The sequence below is a fragment of the Mixophyes fleayi genome, chromosome 10 (assembly GCF_038048845.1).
Source record: "Mixophyes fleayi isolate aMixFle1 chromosome 10, aMixFle1.hap1, whole genome shotgun sequence".
NCBI classification, from domain to species: Eukaryota; Metazoa; Chordata; class Amphibia; order Anura; family Limnodynastidae; genus Mixophyes; species Mixophyes fleayi.
Window position 1 is genome coordinate 90,626,184 of NC_134411.1, and position 16,484 is coordinate 90,642,667.

The window sequence follows — 16,484 nt, forward strand, 5'->3', positions numbered from 1 at the left end:
TATGAGCGTTGGCAGAGGGCCCTGCTTGGCACGCTGCCTGTCTCTGTGTCTTTGTCCCAGCCACTCACTGTATACCTTTTTCTCCCTCAATGAGAAAACCAGCTTTAGACAACAGTAAATTTGCAGAGCCTGTTCTGTGTGCCCCGTGCGTCTTGTATCCTGTAAGTACCACGTGCCCCCCCTTCTACTTCCCTAACACACCCCAGCAATAAAGCATAGAAAGGGCTGCCCACCACTGAGGGCAAGCTAAACACAAAAGCAGTGGAAATTAAAACAAATTGGCCCATTAAGAACTTCATGTTGCTATAAATACTGAACGAGCTAAACTGAACTGAGGGACAGTGGCATGGGAAAATTCTCCCTGGAAACTTGCTTGTGTCAAACGAGTTACTTGTATCCAGAAAGCCTGGGAAGAGAGCGGAGACGGAAGATGGGGGAGTGGTCCCGGCATGTGAACATCAAAGACTCTGGACAGGGAAACTCTGCTGTATGTCTTTTTCAGATACAGTTGAGTAGCTAGATTGTAAGCTCTTGAGGACAGTGAATTGCGTCACCAGTATGCTTTGTATATTTACTTGCTCCATGCATTATACACACTCACGGCACGCAAAGCTATATATACCGTATTGCTTCAGTTCTATTTTTTTCCCATATAAACATCTCAACAACCGGGGTGAGTCTTAGAAACGCGGATGCGTCTTTAGCGTTTTATCTTATTCATAGGACTCATTCTTAGTGTGCGTCTTACAAGCAATGACGTCAAAGAAATACCGTATAGATAAATATGTTTTGTGTTGATAAGGGATGATATTTGGCGGCCATTTATTTAAAGAAAATTCCCGGCACAGCATATCGCATAGGAGGCTGCCCCGGTGGTTTTGCAGTAGTTACCGGGAGGGAGACCAGGAAGGCTGCGGTGAGGGATCCAAAGATCTCTTTACCGCAATGTTTTCCCCATAGGGTAGAACAGCTAACGCCGTCTTCAGATGGTGTTAACCATCTGGGTCAAGCTCTGAAGAAGCTTGGCTTGTTGGAGCTTGTTAACTTGGCCCAGACCGCAGTCCCCACTGAAAATTATGCGGACTGCTGTTTAATGCAAAACTTAGCCCAATACAGGGTATATCTGGTATCTCCTGCATTAGGCTTTTGTTATATAAATGTGATACTTAAAAATGCCTTAAACTGCATAACCTGGATGTGTTTCACTCTCTTCACCATAACCTCCTAAAACATATACCACTTACTTAACTTATCTAAAGAATAACGACACTGAGACTTATGAAAGTGGCTAAAGAAGGCCACAGTTTAATAATCAATTAAATTAAAAAGTGGTGGGGAAAGTGAACTGTGAGGCAGCTAAATCAAACTGATATTTGGAACCATGCGTGGATGGCTAGCGGCCTACTCCACTTAGCGGGACAAATCCTTAACTGCCTGGCCAGCGATAAATCTGACTTCAGAGGGACTACGCCCCCTCCCGACTACACAATGGCCGCCCTCAGAAGCGGGCCAAGGAATCCTCACCAAAAAGGACGATGAGTCACTATTCTAGAAGGCGGCAGCACCTGCGGTCAATCAGCGATAACGCTGTAACGATCAGCCGCTGCCCACCGTGACTTCCCACCAACTGTGCCTGCTCTGTGGCGTGGGGAAGAACCAGGTTAAAACTCACACGGCACGGGAGCAGAGTGGTCCATGCAGGGCATGGGTGGGTGGCAGAGCCAGATTTAGACCTCATGGGGCCCTAGGCAAGATACTGGTTTGGGGCCCCCTCCCTGAAAAAATCCATAGCACTATAGTTTTTAGCATAACATATACCCCTTTTCAGGGGCTGGCTGGCAGACTTTAGCCCAGGGGGGCAAGCACATAGCACTGGCCCACAAGTAGCAGCCCATTTTTAAAGGTTGGTCTCACCGCCGGCTCTGGGAGGGCCCTCTGGGGACCGCTGGGCCCTAGGCAATTGCCTAGGTTGCCTAGTGGTAAATCCGGCCCTGGTGGGTGGGATTTGGAGCTGTGAATGAGAAAGGGCATGTGACGTGCCAGGACATATATAGACAGCGCTCCAGGCGCTCCCCTTCGTTCCTCATTGGCCGGCCTGGGATTTGGCATTTTGACTCCTGCAGGTAAGGTTAACTTCACTTACTCCCCCATGTATGTTTAAGTGCTTTCATCCATATGGGATTCTCTTTTCTAAACCATGAGAAAACAGCCATTTCCGCATGGTTTATGGCTTATTAAATATGCTCCCTGTAACCAATCAGCAAGTTGCTTTCATCCGTCTAATGCAAGTCAGACAATGAGAGCTAGCACCTTATTGGTTAGTAACCAATGACCACAGTAGAGGATCTGTCCCTTCATGGCAAAGGAGGAGAGATAATATCAAAACAACAAATAAGATTGATGTGGACTTGTGAATACAGGCAGCTCAGTCACTGTCCACAGACAAGTCATGAGACCTGCCAGTCCGCTGTAGTGTAAGTGTGTCGTGTGGTCAGTGAAAATTCACTATTATATGAATTTATTGAGTGTGAATGTGACCTAACACATAAATGTCTTCTAGCAAGTCAAATTGGTGTTATGGGGGTTGCATATAGCCCTAATATCCCTAACATGGGCGTTGGGAGTGGAGTTAAACATTTAACGATCTTAGGGGAAAACCTTTAAAGCACCCACCTCGACACATCAGTGATAGGGGGCAAGTGAGGGAATAATTTAATGTATGGTGCAAATGATGAGCTATTAGCTTTTATTTATCTAGCGTGTTCAAGATAGATCAAAGATAATATCCAACTGGTTGTTATGGGCAACTATACTTGTGTTATGTGCCCCATATGATTAAATTAGCCTTGATATTTTGCAGGAGAGATCGAATTCTGGAAGAGATGCCAATGGGCACGCTGACAGTACATAGTTACAAACATTTAATTGTCCTGACTTTCCAAACTAACTTGTATTGCGCAGTAATTCTCCGTCCTATGTACAACATCTCCTGCGTTGCAGATTTTGTTTGGTGCTTTGCAAGGAACCGCTTTGACAGAATTACACTTATTACTGAAAGTCTTTTATTTCTTTCCTCACAAGACCTACTTGTTATTTTCTTTCCCCAACGTGCTGTAATTAAGTTTGACATAAGCACATGGATTAAATATGCGGTCCGGTGACAGAGGGCGTCTCCCTTCCCTTTTTTTCTGCGTCCATATGGAGAATGTAACAAAATAATGTGCAAACTTCAAAAAAAATAAATTTGAAAGGCTGCTGAGTAGTGGCCTCATTAGTGACTGAGCGGCTTGTTTCACTGCTGAGTCTTGTGTTAATAATTATTCAGCTGCCGGCGCCCTACCACTGGTGCTCTTGTGGCTTCTGCAAAAAGTGATCCGTAGAAATGACTTCCATTGCTGTCATATCATATCTAGGAATGACAAATATTAAATTGACCGAGGGCTACTGATATCACTGTCAGGTTTACCGCAGCAGCCCCATTTGCCAACATATGTCATACATAGATCATAATCATTTATTTATATAGCGCCACTAATTCCGCAGCGCTGTACAGTGAACACACTCACATCAGTCCCCGCCCCATTGGAGCTTACAGTCTAAATCTCCTAACATACACACAGAGAGACTGAGAGAGACTAAGGTCAATTGTTAGCAGCCAATTAACCTACCAGTATGTTTTTGGAGTGTGGGAGGAAACCAGAGCACCCGGAGGAAACCCACACAAACACGGTGAGAACATACAAACTCCTCACAGATAAGGCCACGGTCGGGAATTAAACACATGACACCAGTGCTGTAAGCTAGAAGTGCTAACCACTTAGCCACCGTGCTGTGAGGCTCACTCTTCACATGCCCAGAACCGAATTATAGGCAAGTGAACACAGCAACATCCAATTCATCTCCGAGCGCAAAAGACCCTTACTACAGGCTATGATTTCATCATGGGCGTTATGGGGAGGGGATTGGGCGTAGTCAATATACAGTAAGGGCGTGCCACGCCCTTGCGTAGTTTTTTATCTAGCTTTCTGTGGAAGTTGAAGTTTAATTATTTGACTGAGTGACTGGATCTATATCCACCGTGGCCACTTGGACTGAATGTCCTGATTATTAAAGACCCACTGTCAGAACCCGGCCATCTTTTTCCAGGATTTCCGGCAAATTCCGTTCGACATCTGACTGAACCACAAAACCATCTACAAGTGACCAACATATTATAAAAGTATTTATTACCAGTTATAAAGCGCCTACATATTACACATCACTTTGCAGGTCATATTCAGTCATTCACATCAGTCCCTGCCCCAGTGGAGCTTACAATCTACACACGGACACACATTGGGGTTATCTTTGCCAGAAGCCGGTTTGGTGTGTGAGAGGAAACCCAGACAAACACGGGGAGAACATACAAACTCCACACAGATAGGGCCCTCCCATGACCCCAGCGCTGTGAGGCAGCAATGCTAACCACTGTGCCACCCATAAATTAACCAGACTTGAAAGTTAAGGAGAGGGCGAATATTCCACGTTTCAGAAACACAATGGGGGATAGAAGACGCTAACACCTGGAAGGAATTAACCACGTTTAGCCCCCACCACCCAGCAGCGATAGTGTTAAGCAGCAGAATTCTTTATCCTTTCATTTTCCTAAACCCCAAGATGCAGTTCACGCTAATCCTGATTTATTTTGGATTTATCTGTGTTATTAATTCCGGTGATGGATGTTGCACAGCACAGGGGAGGGTGACGGTGTGAAGTACGGACAGTATTGTGCCTTCATGTACCCTGAACCCATCTGAACATGCCACTCGCCACACAAAGGATTTCTCAGAATGAGCTGACTGCAGTAATTTGATATTTTTTTGTTTCCTGTAAATATCTTGTCATATCTCCCCGGCACTAATCTGGATTTAATGTAGATTTAAATATTAACAATGCAAAATAATTTGGGTTAAAAATAATCTCCCAGGATAAAGTAGGAAACAAAATACTATATATTATCAGCTTTGAGAGCACATGAACAAATTTACATATTCAAATCAGTGCAGGACAAATGGCGAAGAGCTTGAGACCTCTCTCCGGCCGGCAGAGCCTGGCAGAGTGGCGGGGGAATTGGGCAGAAGGCCTCTTGCTTCCCATCAGTGCACCCCACCCTTTCGCTCAGTAACACAGACCATTTGTAGATGCCTTTCGTTTAAAATATGTATGACAGGAAATTAAGACCTTATTGCCAGAAAAGCTGAAGGTTCGTCTATTTAAATATCTTTCCAAACAGTGCTGATTTGAGTAGAATTTCCATTAACTTCGCTCGTTAGCCCAGAGCCAGCTCACAATAACAAAACTACATCATAACTTTCTGCAGCTTTTTATAAGTGCCCAGTAATGTTGCTTAACCTGCCTGTCGTGTCTGGGAGAGTTGGAGAAGCATCCTGACTTTATGTAGCATGTGAATTCTTGACAAGGGAAGTGCAGCCACGATTTTACAGTCATCCCAGCTTGGAGAAGGCTGAAGTGGACGGAGTTTGTCTGGTGAGGCGGATTCATCTGACTAGACGTATGAATTGTGGTGTAATCCTTCAAAAGGAGAGAAAACAAACTTCCAGGGTTATACAGATCACAGAGTTGAGCGTAGTGCAGTCACAAGAGCAGTAGCGCAGTTTAAATGTGGTTTGATTGAGAAAGAGGCTCATGGGTGTAGATTAGAGATGTTCACTGACCCCCGTGTTTTGGTTTTGGATCTGGATTGAGTTCGTGTTTTGGTAAAAACGCCCTCGCGTGTTATGGTTTTGGATCCCTATTTTTTTTTCTAAAAACCCTATTTTTTCCCTAAAATCACGTAATTTGGCTCTTTTTGTTCCTACGTTATTATTAACCTCAATAACATTAATTTCCAGTCATTTCCAGTCAATTATTGTCAAGTGACAAGAGCACTGCTACCCCTTCTGTTTCTGTGTGAGCAATGTCACTGGAGACTGGAGAGTGACAAGAACACTGCTACCCCTGTTTCTGTGTGAGCAATGGTACTGAGCAATGTTAATGGAGACTGGAGAGTGACAAGATCACTGCTACCCCAGTTTCTGTGTGAGCAATGGCACTGAGCAATGTCACTGGAGAGTGACAAGAACACTGCTACCCCTGTTTCTGTGTGAGCAGTGGCACTGAGCAATGTCACTGGAGACTGGAGAGTGACAAGAACACTGCTACCCCTGTTTCTGTATGAGCAATGGTGCTGGATCTTCTGGGGAGGGAGGTACTTATGGAATCCAAAACCCGCGAGATCCGACAACGCAACAATGACGTTTTGCCTCGATTCAGATCCGTGGAGGCGCGAAAGTACCGAACGGGAACGTGAGCCTACTCGGATCTTACTCGTAGGCTAGGGCACAAGGGTTTTGGGGGGGTTGCAACATTTTTGGGGGTGTAAAATTGTGAGAGGGAGAGGTATAAACTGAATTTCATTTTTAAATATTAGAGAATAGTTGCTTACCAAAGTAAAAAGAAAACATGAAAGAAAAATGTGGTAAGGTTGAAGACAATGAGCCATCCTTGGGTGGACGCAGGAGAATAAGGGAGTAGGAGAGACGAGGATGGTGACAGCCCCTCCCCCGTCACATCTTCACCCGCGGTAGCGCTCATTCATGCCTCCTCTCTGCTATACCGTTCTGATCTTATTGACAATTAGGGGCACTACGAACATATTAGCCAAGGACGGTCTGAACCCTTAATCGGGCCCTGATGTGTGACCACCTACAGCACAACTCATTTTAACGTGCCACGTTTCTAAGGGCGCCACAAAAATATATTTTGCTCAGAGGGGAATGTGAGTCTAATGGTCACTTCCTCTCTGAGCTGGACGTGAGGAACGGAGGAGGCCGGCCGAGGTAAGACTTTCCTAGTTATGCCCCTGGTGAGGGTAGTATGCTAATGAGCAGGTACAAAATGTTCAGAGCTTAAATATGATCTTACAAACAGGAATTGTGACAATGGTGCTGTCACATGACCCAGCATATAGAGGAAGCGACACCAAGCAGTGGTCAATGCTCAGGGAATAAGTACCAGCGTTGGTGCAACACAATGTGTGTTCCCCGTTGTACAGCCAGAACGCCCGCTAGGCAACCTAGGCTTCCTCCTAGGCAGAGTGATCAGGATTGCCATTTACTGTTGGCCCCTGTCTGCCACATACCTCACTCCTATTTACTAAACTCCAGGTTTGAAAAAGTGGAGATGTTGCCTATAGCAACCAATCAGATTCTAGTTATTATTTCTTTAGTACATTCTACAAAATGACAGTTAGAATCTGATTGGTTGCTATAGGCAACATCTCCTAGTGTCCTGGCTTTATCCGTTATGTCTGTATATTGACTCCCATCCCTGGCCGGGTACAGTGTCTGCTCCCAAGTGACACCGCTTTTATCTCTCTCCCTCCGGTTTCCCTGACATCATTCTGTCTCATTCCCTATAGCCGCTGGGTAACTGCTTCTGATTAACCCTCCCAACGGCTGGACACAGTGGCCGAGGTGTCAGAGAAAGTGGGGGGGGGGGGTCAATCCAGTATCTTGCCTAGGGCCCCATGATGTCTCAACCGACTTTACCCGTTTGCCAGTCCGTACCCTGGTATAGCCGTAGCGCCAGCAGAAATCTAAACGCACTTGTGGCGCCAACGATCGCCAAGGAAGATCCCGTGCTGCGCAGTTTGCAGACGAGGCCAATGCATATTGTGAGTGAATATTCCCTGCACTTTGTTCTGCAGGTGGAGGAGCCCTGTCTGCTCTGTGCTGTAGAGAACATATCATCAGTGTTATGTGTGGCTGGGGATGGGGAGGGGTTAATCAAGTGAGATAAAGCAGAACATGGATAACCTGCAGGACAGGGTCAGTCAATGAACTGCTCTCACTGTGTCACCACCTCAGAGCTGCCTCCACCATGACAATCAAAGAGTCTTTAGCTGCTATCAGACACTTCCATCACTACCAGGACTGGCAGATATCCAATACTCCTGATACTCATCTCCCCCCCCCAGGGTGGGGTCAGCGGTAGCAGGAGGTGGACACTGTCCCTGCCTTGGACACATCTCGTTAGTCACACTAGTGGCTGCAGTCTGACCTCTGACCTTGACACTGACCTGCAGACAGCCCTGAAGACCAGAGCTGGCTGGGATCCTTCAGAGAGGGCGGAAGTGACATTGTCACATCCACAGTGGTTACTGGTTGTAAACCATAAATATGTTGGCTAGGTGAGAAGTTAGTGCTGCCTTTTACATGTGTTTTGTTTTAAGACAGCCATTGCTAGCCGGGCCCTGCCTCTGGGTGGGTATCTGTCCTGGGCTCCCATCTTCAGCGGTATCAAACGTTTGGACATTGCTGTAGTTATGAGGATCTGAGATTTACATTTTATAGAGATGTTAGTGTTTCAATGTTACCTGACACGGTAAAGGCAGGCGTGGCCAATCTGTGGCTCTCCGAGTGCTGTGAAACTACAAGTCCCAGCATGCTTTGCCTATTCAGGCAACCGATAGCTGGCAGGGCATGCTGGGACTTGTAGTTACACGACACCCAGAGAGCCACAGGTTGGCCACGCCTGCCTTTAAAGGATATCTGCACCCAAAACTAAATGTAGTGTGAGTTAAATAAAAGAAGAGATCACACTTATCTATGTTCCTCTGATCCAACATGTCAAGTGCATGTCATAGTTTAAGCAGGAGGTCCTCAAATTTCTAGCGCCTGTTGTCAAGGCCCCTCCCTGGCGTTGTCAAGATCCCTCCCTGGTGCTGTCAAGTTCCAGGGAGGGGAGGGACAGAGTTAAGAGCTAAGCAAAAAAGGAGAAAGTTTGCACTTTGGGTAAACCATGGGAGGGGGCGTGGCCTAGCTCAACTCTAAATTACAGTGTAAAAATGAAGCCCAATTTTGGGGCAAGGGAATCATCAGTGCTAGCCAGCCCTCTGGGGGCATAGTTTGGCCCTGTTGTGATGTGACCAAGCCTGATGCTGGAGACAATTTATATAGCGCCACTAATTCCGCAGCACTGTACAGATGGCGGCTCTTGCGCAAACCACAGTTTTTATCCCTTACACTTGTTACATCGTTAGTGGTATATTGATGTATATTTGTGTGTATAATTAGCTGCTTATCTATCCTCATATTGCTTATCAATCTGTCACTGATGTAATTCAGGGGATGTGGAAAAGAATAGAATACTTTGTGTTGTATGTAACATATATACCTTGTATACCTGTTACACACCTTCGTCTCCATGACGACTAATTCTGTAAATTGGGTGTGAATAAAGACTCAGGTGATTTGTGTGTTCTGCTGAAGAACCCCAGCCCCAGTGACTTCTCCTTCCACCGTATTAGCCTCTGCTTGTCTGACTCTCGTTCTTTGCCTCGGGCTTCAGGATCTTCCTGTCAATACAAACATTTCCTTTCTAAACCCTTTGATAGATTTTACAAAGTGATTAACCTTTTAGGAACTGATCTTCCTGTTGGAGACAGAGCACCAGGCAATCAATGTACCTGTGGCAGACCCCGGCCACTTTCCGCTCATTGCTTGCGTTTGTAGTTTGAGTATGTTCGTTCAATATATTATCAATTGGAACGCTTATCAACCGTGTACAGGTATAAGTGTACGGCAGAGCCTGGAGCCAGCTATTAGCGGACATAGATAGCGATATGTTCAATGTGTGTCAGGCAGGCTAATTTATATGGAGGGCTTTGTGTCTTTCATGAGATTGGGCTTACTTTTTAGCCTCCCCAACAAAGACCGCTGGCTAATGGAAAAAGACAGCCGCAAGGACTTTTTTATGAGCATAAAACCCCCACAATGGGTCTTGTAGTGAGACCCCGCAGGTCGCGACCTTTAATGAGGCTTGGTCATATGGGTTACACCGCCTCTGAGAATTGCAGCTAGCTAAAAGGACGAAGGTCACTAGATAATGAAGTAGCCGGCATTGGTTTTCTGCCAATCACGCTTCAGCTTAGAATAATATGTGCATGGGAAAACTGTGGGTATTCACTGTCTGCAGCTGATCATCCTCTATTATCATGCTGTCCGGTGTGTTGTTATGCGACGTCCACTTGGATGCCAGCCTTTGACTGTTCTGCCGTGACGTGACAGCAGGACAAATACTGTGTGTTTACATATTATCCTGGGCTCTCCAATGTCACCTTCCATTAAATGTCATTTATTTTATCATTTATTATTACAGAGCATAAACATTTTCTGCAGCTCAATCTAATATGAGAAAACTTACATGGAACATATTGACATACACTAGATCAGGGGTGGGCAAACCTGTCCTCAAGGGCCATATCCAGTTCATGTTTTTAGGATTTCTGTCTGTAGAAACAGGTGGGATAATTACTGACCCAGCCAAATAGATTAACTCAGCTGTACATGATTAAAGAAATCCTAAAAACATGAACTGGATATGGCCCTCGAGGACAGGTTTGCCCACCCCTGCCTAGATGATCATAGGAGCTTACAATCTACTAAAACATGGCATCACACTGACTAATGTTATATTGCATATTACCCTATGTGGTACAATCCATAGCACAGGAAAGGCGGAAATAGATGTCCTGGAAGGTATTATATGCAGGATCGGAGTCCAACTAGGATCCGCAGATGGTCAGGCAGTGATTAGTAAAATATAGATATCATTTTTGGGCTACGTCTTGTTTATGAGAATGTTCTGGAATGTGCTTTAAAATGTAGAAATATCAGTGAAGGGAACAAGGCAAAATTCTGCAGATCTCTAGAGATCCGTACTCTCTGCTAGTTACAATGTCACGTGACCACAATTAGCCTATAATGTATATTATTACACCTACTCTACAGAGTATGTTCAGTCATTTAGCCATGTACCACTCTGGTGTAGAGACGGATGATGGTGTTCTTGTAGTTACAATAATAATCATTACTAAAGCACACTGATGTTAATGCTGAGAGGTTAGTAGATACCCAGGAGTGCTCAGTAGAGAATGGCACACTCAACTTAGAAGTCGATCATATAGAGATGGAAATAACGGAGGCTTACTTTTAATTTTGAGTCGTGACTGATTGATAATCCCTGAAGTCACATCTGTTATATCTTAGCTGCAAAGACATGGGGAAGTTATGGGCCCTTGTGTGCTCTAAAAGGTTCACTATGCACACCCAAAATCTTATCCTAATGGGTATTTGACCATGTATGAGAAAAAAAGGTGATGGAAGACCCACATTGGTGCATGCGCGGGTCCCTTTGTTCGATGCCCAAGTTTAGGCATGATCGCCAAGCATTGCCATCAGGTTGAGTATCCTGGTGCCTTAGCCACAGTCAGTGCAGTTTGGTCGTACAAGGTGCCGTCAACCAAATGAGTTACAGTATCCCTAGAAGAGTAAAAGTGGTGAAGATGTTTTAATTATTTATACATATGACTGCTTAATTGTTAGTCCTAAAGCCTCTTTGACCTGTCATTCTACCATCAAGTCCAGGCTTTGGGAGAATTAAAAATGTATAATTAATATACTGTGATACTTATTATAATTGTAACATTTGCCCTCACACACGGGCAGCGAGCTTGGACATATCCATCGTTTCAGATCCCATGGAGTCCAATTATCATCCTTGGCCAAGACTCTACATTCATAACGATGGGTTTCACCAACCACTGGCCAGACACAATTAAAATCTAGACAAATTTTAGACCAATTTGGACTAAATCACCCAAATTCCACCCAAAAATGCTGTATGTGGGGTCATCTTTAGTGTCCTTTAATTTACCGATTCTTGAGATGTTTCAACGCTATAATACACGTTACATGGAGTCATCCTTACTGCATCATCTCTATAGCGCAGCATAGTGGCTAAGTGGTTAACACTTCTGCCTTACAGCACTGGGCTCATGAGTTCAATTCCCGACCATGACCTTATCTGTGTGGAGTTTGTATGTTCTCCCCGTGTTTGCGTGGGTTTCCTCCGGGTGCTCCGGTTTCCTCCCACACTCCAAAAAACATACTGGTAGGTTAATTGGCTGCTATCAAAAGTTGACCCTAGTCTGTGTGTCTGACTGTGTGTGTGTGTGTTAGGGAATTTAGACTGTAAGCTCCAATGGGGCAGGGACTGATGTGAGTGAGTTCTCTGTACAGCGCTGCGGAATTAGTGGCGCCATATAAATTGATGATGATGAGGATAGCTCTAGACTCAGCCTATGAACACAGTGCCGTCTATATCTTGCATTCCTGATAGAAATACTGGAATCATCTACCATACACCTGACATGTCGGATGCTCTCACTCACAAGCACCCAGGCCAAGGGGAAAAATGTAATTACGCCAGAATATTTTAATTTGTTTCTAGACTAGATCTTGTAAGCTGTGATGAAGAAAATCTTCCATTATGTGGATTCATTTAATTTCCCCACAGTTGAGGGTGAGATGACAGATGGAGGGATTGGATTGGAATGTTTCTCGGCCATTCTTACGCAGCATTCGCTTCCTTGTCACTTCATTTTGTATATAAAATAGGTTTTGGTTTTTTTTATATAGGATATTTAACATCTGCTTTTCCATATTTGTTCAGAAATAAGTATTCTAGCAAAATTTATTGCATAGTGCAAGGGGATTAATTTTACAGACCGTAGGGAAAATGTGATCTAAGACAAACTCTAATAAAAGAACTGCATTGGATAAGTATTGATACATTACATTGGTGACATGTGTCACATTCACTGATGGGGAACCCAGCGCCCTAGTTTCTTATTATCCTCATACCCTGTGGTCAGTGATTGACAGCAGCAACATAAGATGACAGGAGTCCTAGGGCTAGATTTACTAAGGTGCGGGTTTGAAAAAGTGGGGATGTTGCCTATAGCAACCAATCAGATTCTAGCTTTCATTTATTTAGTACCTTCTACAAAATGATAGCTAGAATCTGATTGGTTGCTATAGGCAACATCCCCACTTTTTCAAACCCGCAGCTTAGTAAATCTAGCCCTAGGACTCCTGTCATTCTCAGGAAATGTGACTGCTGGGGTATGACCGGAGTGGTAGTACTTATAACAGCAGGTGGATACTTACCGTATATTTAGATGGTGCATTTAGCTGCGTGATGTGATCAGCTAGAATGCATGTTAGTGGATCCAGCGATTAGCATACATTTAATTAAAATATCCAGTGATCTTACAGGCTGGTGCATCTGCATGCATCACATGATGTGCATCAAGGTGAAACTAGACATAGGCATATTTAATTGTTGGCGTTACAGCCATAATTAACGCGCCGCGCGCACTATTACCATCATCGTGTAAATATCGGTATTACAGTACTTTTCTCGCTGGGAGGGAGCTGCGAGCTGACATCCGGCTTACTATTACCGTAATACCGGTAATAGTTTTTCCGCGGCGGAAACCATTGAGAATTGAATATGCCCCCAAGTAAGCCGGATTTCAGCTCGCGGCTCCCTGAGCCACGAGCTGAAATCCAGCGAGAAAAGTACCGTAATAAAGGTATTTACGCGCACTGTTGCCGTAATGACGGTAATAGTGAGCGCGGCGCGTTAATTTTGGCTGTAACGCCAACAATTGAATATGCCCCCATAACCACCAAAATCAAGTTATATGTTTATTTATTAATTTAGAAGTATTGTTTATTTTGACAATCTGACCGATCAGGATAGCATACACACTAAGAGAAGTTGTACTATGCAGGTGTCCTTATATACAGACATACTGGGCGGCCTGAGAGTAAGGCAAAAAAAAGGAGTAAGTTTGATCCTGGACAAACCATGTTATAATGCAAGGGGTGCAAATTAGTTTATTATTGTACACATTAAATAAATACTGGCTTTTTTTTGTCATGTAGGACACAAATACTTGATAGCTTTATTTTTACACTGAAATCTAGGACATGCCCTACCCCAACTATAAATCTGCCATTATATTTTAAATTTACCTCCCCCTCCAATGCAACATGGTTTTGCCCAGGTGCAAAGTTACTCCTTTTTTTTCTTTTTTGCTTTGCTCTCCTTAATGACTCAGGCCCTCTGAGTTGATGCTCAGATTATAATTGTGTTTAAGTGCCACAGTGCAGTTAGTTGTCCATTTATAGGTCATATTTTGCCTTGCGTTGGGCAACGTACATAGATTAGAATAAGGATATTACAGGTACAAAATTAGGGGCGTTTGAGCAAAGTGAAAAGCTACAGTATGTGCGCCCAGGGGTTTTGTACCTCTGTTCTGTCACAGAGAGTACATTGCTGTCTGTAATACAGATTATATGTTGTTAATCCTGACTAACACCCGTTTCTCTATTGTGTTTCAGGTCCTGAGGTGATCCCTGTTGATGTAGTCACTATCTGCGGCACTCAGGTAACTTTAATGCTGCTTGACAGACAATGTGATATCTTCATGACTTTACCCCTGGTTCCTTGTGAGACTTTTACTGCCCCTCGAAACAAGGGGCCATTATATAGCTACTGAGAGTCGCCATGTTTGATGGACAATCCTAGTTTTCCGTTTCCTAAAGGGGGCGTGGCCTTATCTGACGTGATCTGGGTGTGGCCCGAGATGGGCGTGGTTCGGTGGATTGAGGCCCTGGTCTATTTTGCACAGATTTTCCCATCAGATATGCCAGAGAAAGGAGGTCAGATACTTAGCTCCAAAATTTAAATTATACCTGTTGTCAGCGCACTGTGGTGGCAGCCATTCTATGGGCAGAACAATGTCTGTGACAAGGCAGCCCACTCTGCTGGAATGGCCGTAAAACTCACACATTTCTGGTGAAGTGGGTGGGACGGGGGCCTCAAGAAGGATATTTGATGCAAAACCTGTCATTTTTGTCCACGCCCCCTACGGCTGGTGACACGATTGTGGCATTTAGTCGGGGGAGGGGCCAGATTGACTCCATTTTTGCGGCCTGATTCGACCTCCCACTTGCAGTGAGTGCCAATTGTGAAATTGGTATTATCAACCAAATAGCCTTGATTGACCTTCACTCCTGAAATACCACCGATTGGTTGCTTCAATTACAGTTAGTGGACAATCATAAAGATTTGTGAGGGTTAAAGAGGGGTGGCGGCTAGCCATTTGGGCGGCGGCATTGATAAATATGGTATTGGCATGATGTAGATGGATTGGGGCTGTACTCAAATTTGTCCTGATTTTTGGCCCTGTAGAAAGCAGTGACTACACCACAGTAGCCCTAATATACATGAAACAAATGTACCCCCTGTGTATATGTGGGCAGCTGGGCAGGGTCCTACAGCTCTGCTGCCACAATTCAGAAGACTACAGTAGAAGATTATTCTAGGATTAGCGTACTTACATGCTGCTATAATCCATGCAATGGCCATGGGGCCCAGTGGCATATGGGGGGGGGCCTACAAAAAAAGAGAAAACATGTTCCACTAAGTGCCCCTCACTCTGGTTTCCTTGGGCTCCCGTAGAAGGTAAACTAAATTTACATATTGCCCAGGCACCGCTGTCTGATTGGACACCAAATCAGTACTTTATGACGGTATTATTGTAGGATGGATTCATTGTATTTATGGCTATTTGTAACCTACATAAATAAATGGTGTAAATTGTCCTACATAGCTGCTACACATCACAGAGACATAAGCGCGTATTAGCGCTGGACGATAGTTTGACTGTGGTCAGACGCAGGGAAGTGCAATTTAGTATTTAATCCTATATACGGCAATATATCATTCTCTGCCTTGTGTCACAGTATTGATCTGTATTGGGTATAAATGTCTATATAGGCCCAGTGTTGGTTACTATACATCTGTGTATAATAAGGGAGCCACAGCCATAAAGTGTCACCACGAGCCCCGTCAGCCGTCAGTCCAGCAATGTGTTGATGTTGGTGCAGAAGGATCTCCCATGATTGGTGAAGTGGGTGTAGATCCGGTGACTGGGATGTGACCGCCATAACTTACCAGACCACCCAGTGCCGACTTGTGCCTGGCGGTCATCCTGGAACACACCTTCCCATCAGGGTAGAGATGTCTCACCAGATCACCGTAGGGTTCATTGTCCAGTGTTGCTGCTTTCGTGTCTACATCCCATCTCTGGTCGGCTGGGTGACGGTCAGATAACTTGACATAATTATTATTGCTCACTGACAGCACTGAACATTACTTGTTTTATTCTGAGATTGCAACCAGTTGGATCCTTATTACAGCTGCATCTTTACTTGTTAGAGTATGTGATGGGCAGGATACGTCTATACGTATTAGAGTATGTGATGGGCAGGAGACGTCTATATGTATTATAGTATATGATTGGCAGGATATGTCTACATATTAGAGTATGTGATGGGCTGGATACGTCTATAGATATTTTGAGTATGTGATGGGCAGGAGACGTTTATACGTATTAGAGTATGTGATGGGCAGGAGGCGTCTATACATATTAGAGTATGTGATGGGCAGGAGACAACTATACGTATTATAGTATATGATTGGCAGGATACGTCTACATATTAGAGTATGTGATGGGCTGGATACGT

The 16,484-nt window shown here is 44.5% G+C and overlaps 1 protein-coding gene across 2 annotated transcripts in view; it reads left to right on the plus strand.

Annotated features, from left to right (window-relative positions):
• The window catches only part of ZFHX3 (zinc finger homeobox 3), a 381,355-nt gene that overhangs the window by 281,994 nt on the left and 82,877 nt on the right, over positions 1 to 16,484 (plus strand). The window contains exon 3 of one of the 2 annotated variants that reach the window (XM_075189119.1): positions 14,295 to 14,341. The gene's annotated coding sequence lies outside the window, so the exon portion shown is untranslated. The remainder of the gene's footprint in view (positions 1 to 14,294; positions 14,342 to 16,484) is intronic. The other variant, XM_075189120.1, reaches the window with a different exon arrangement.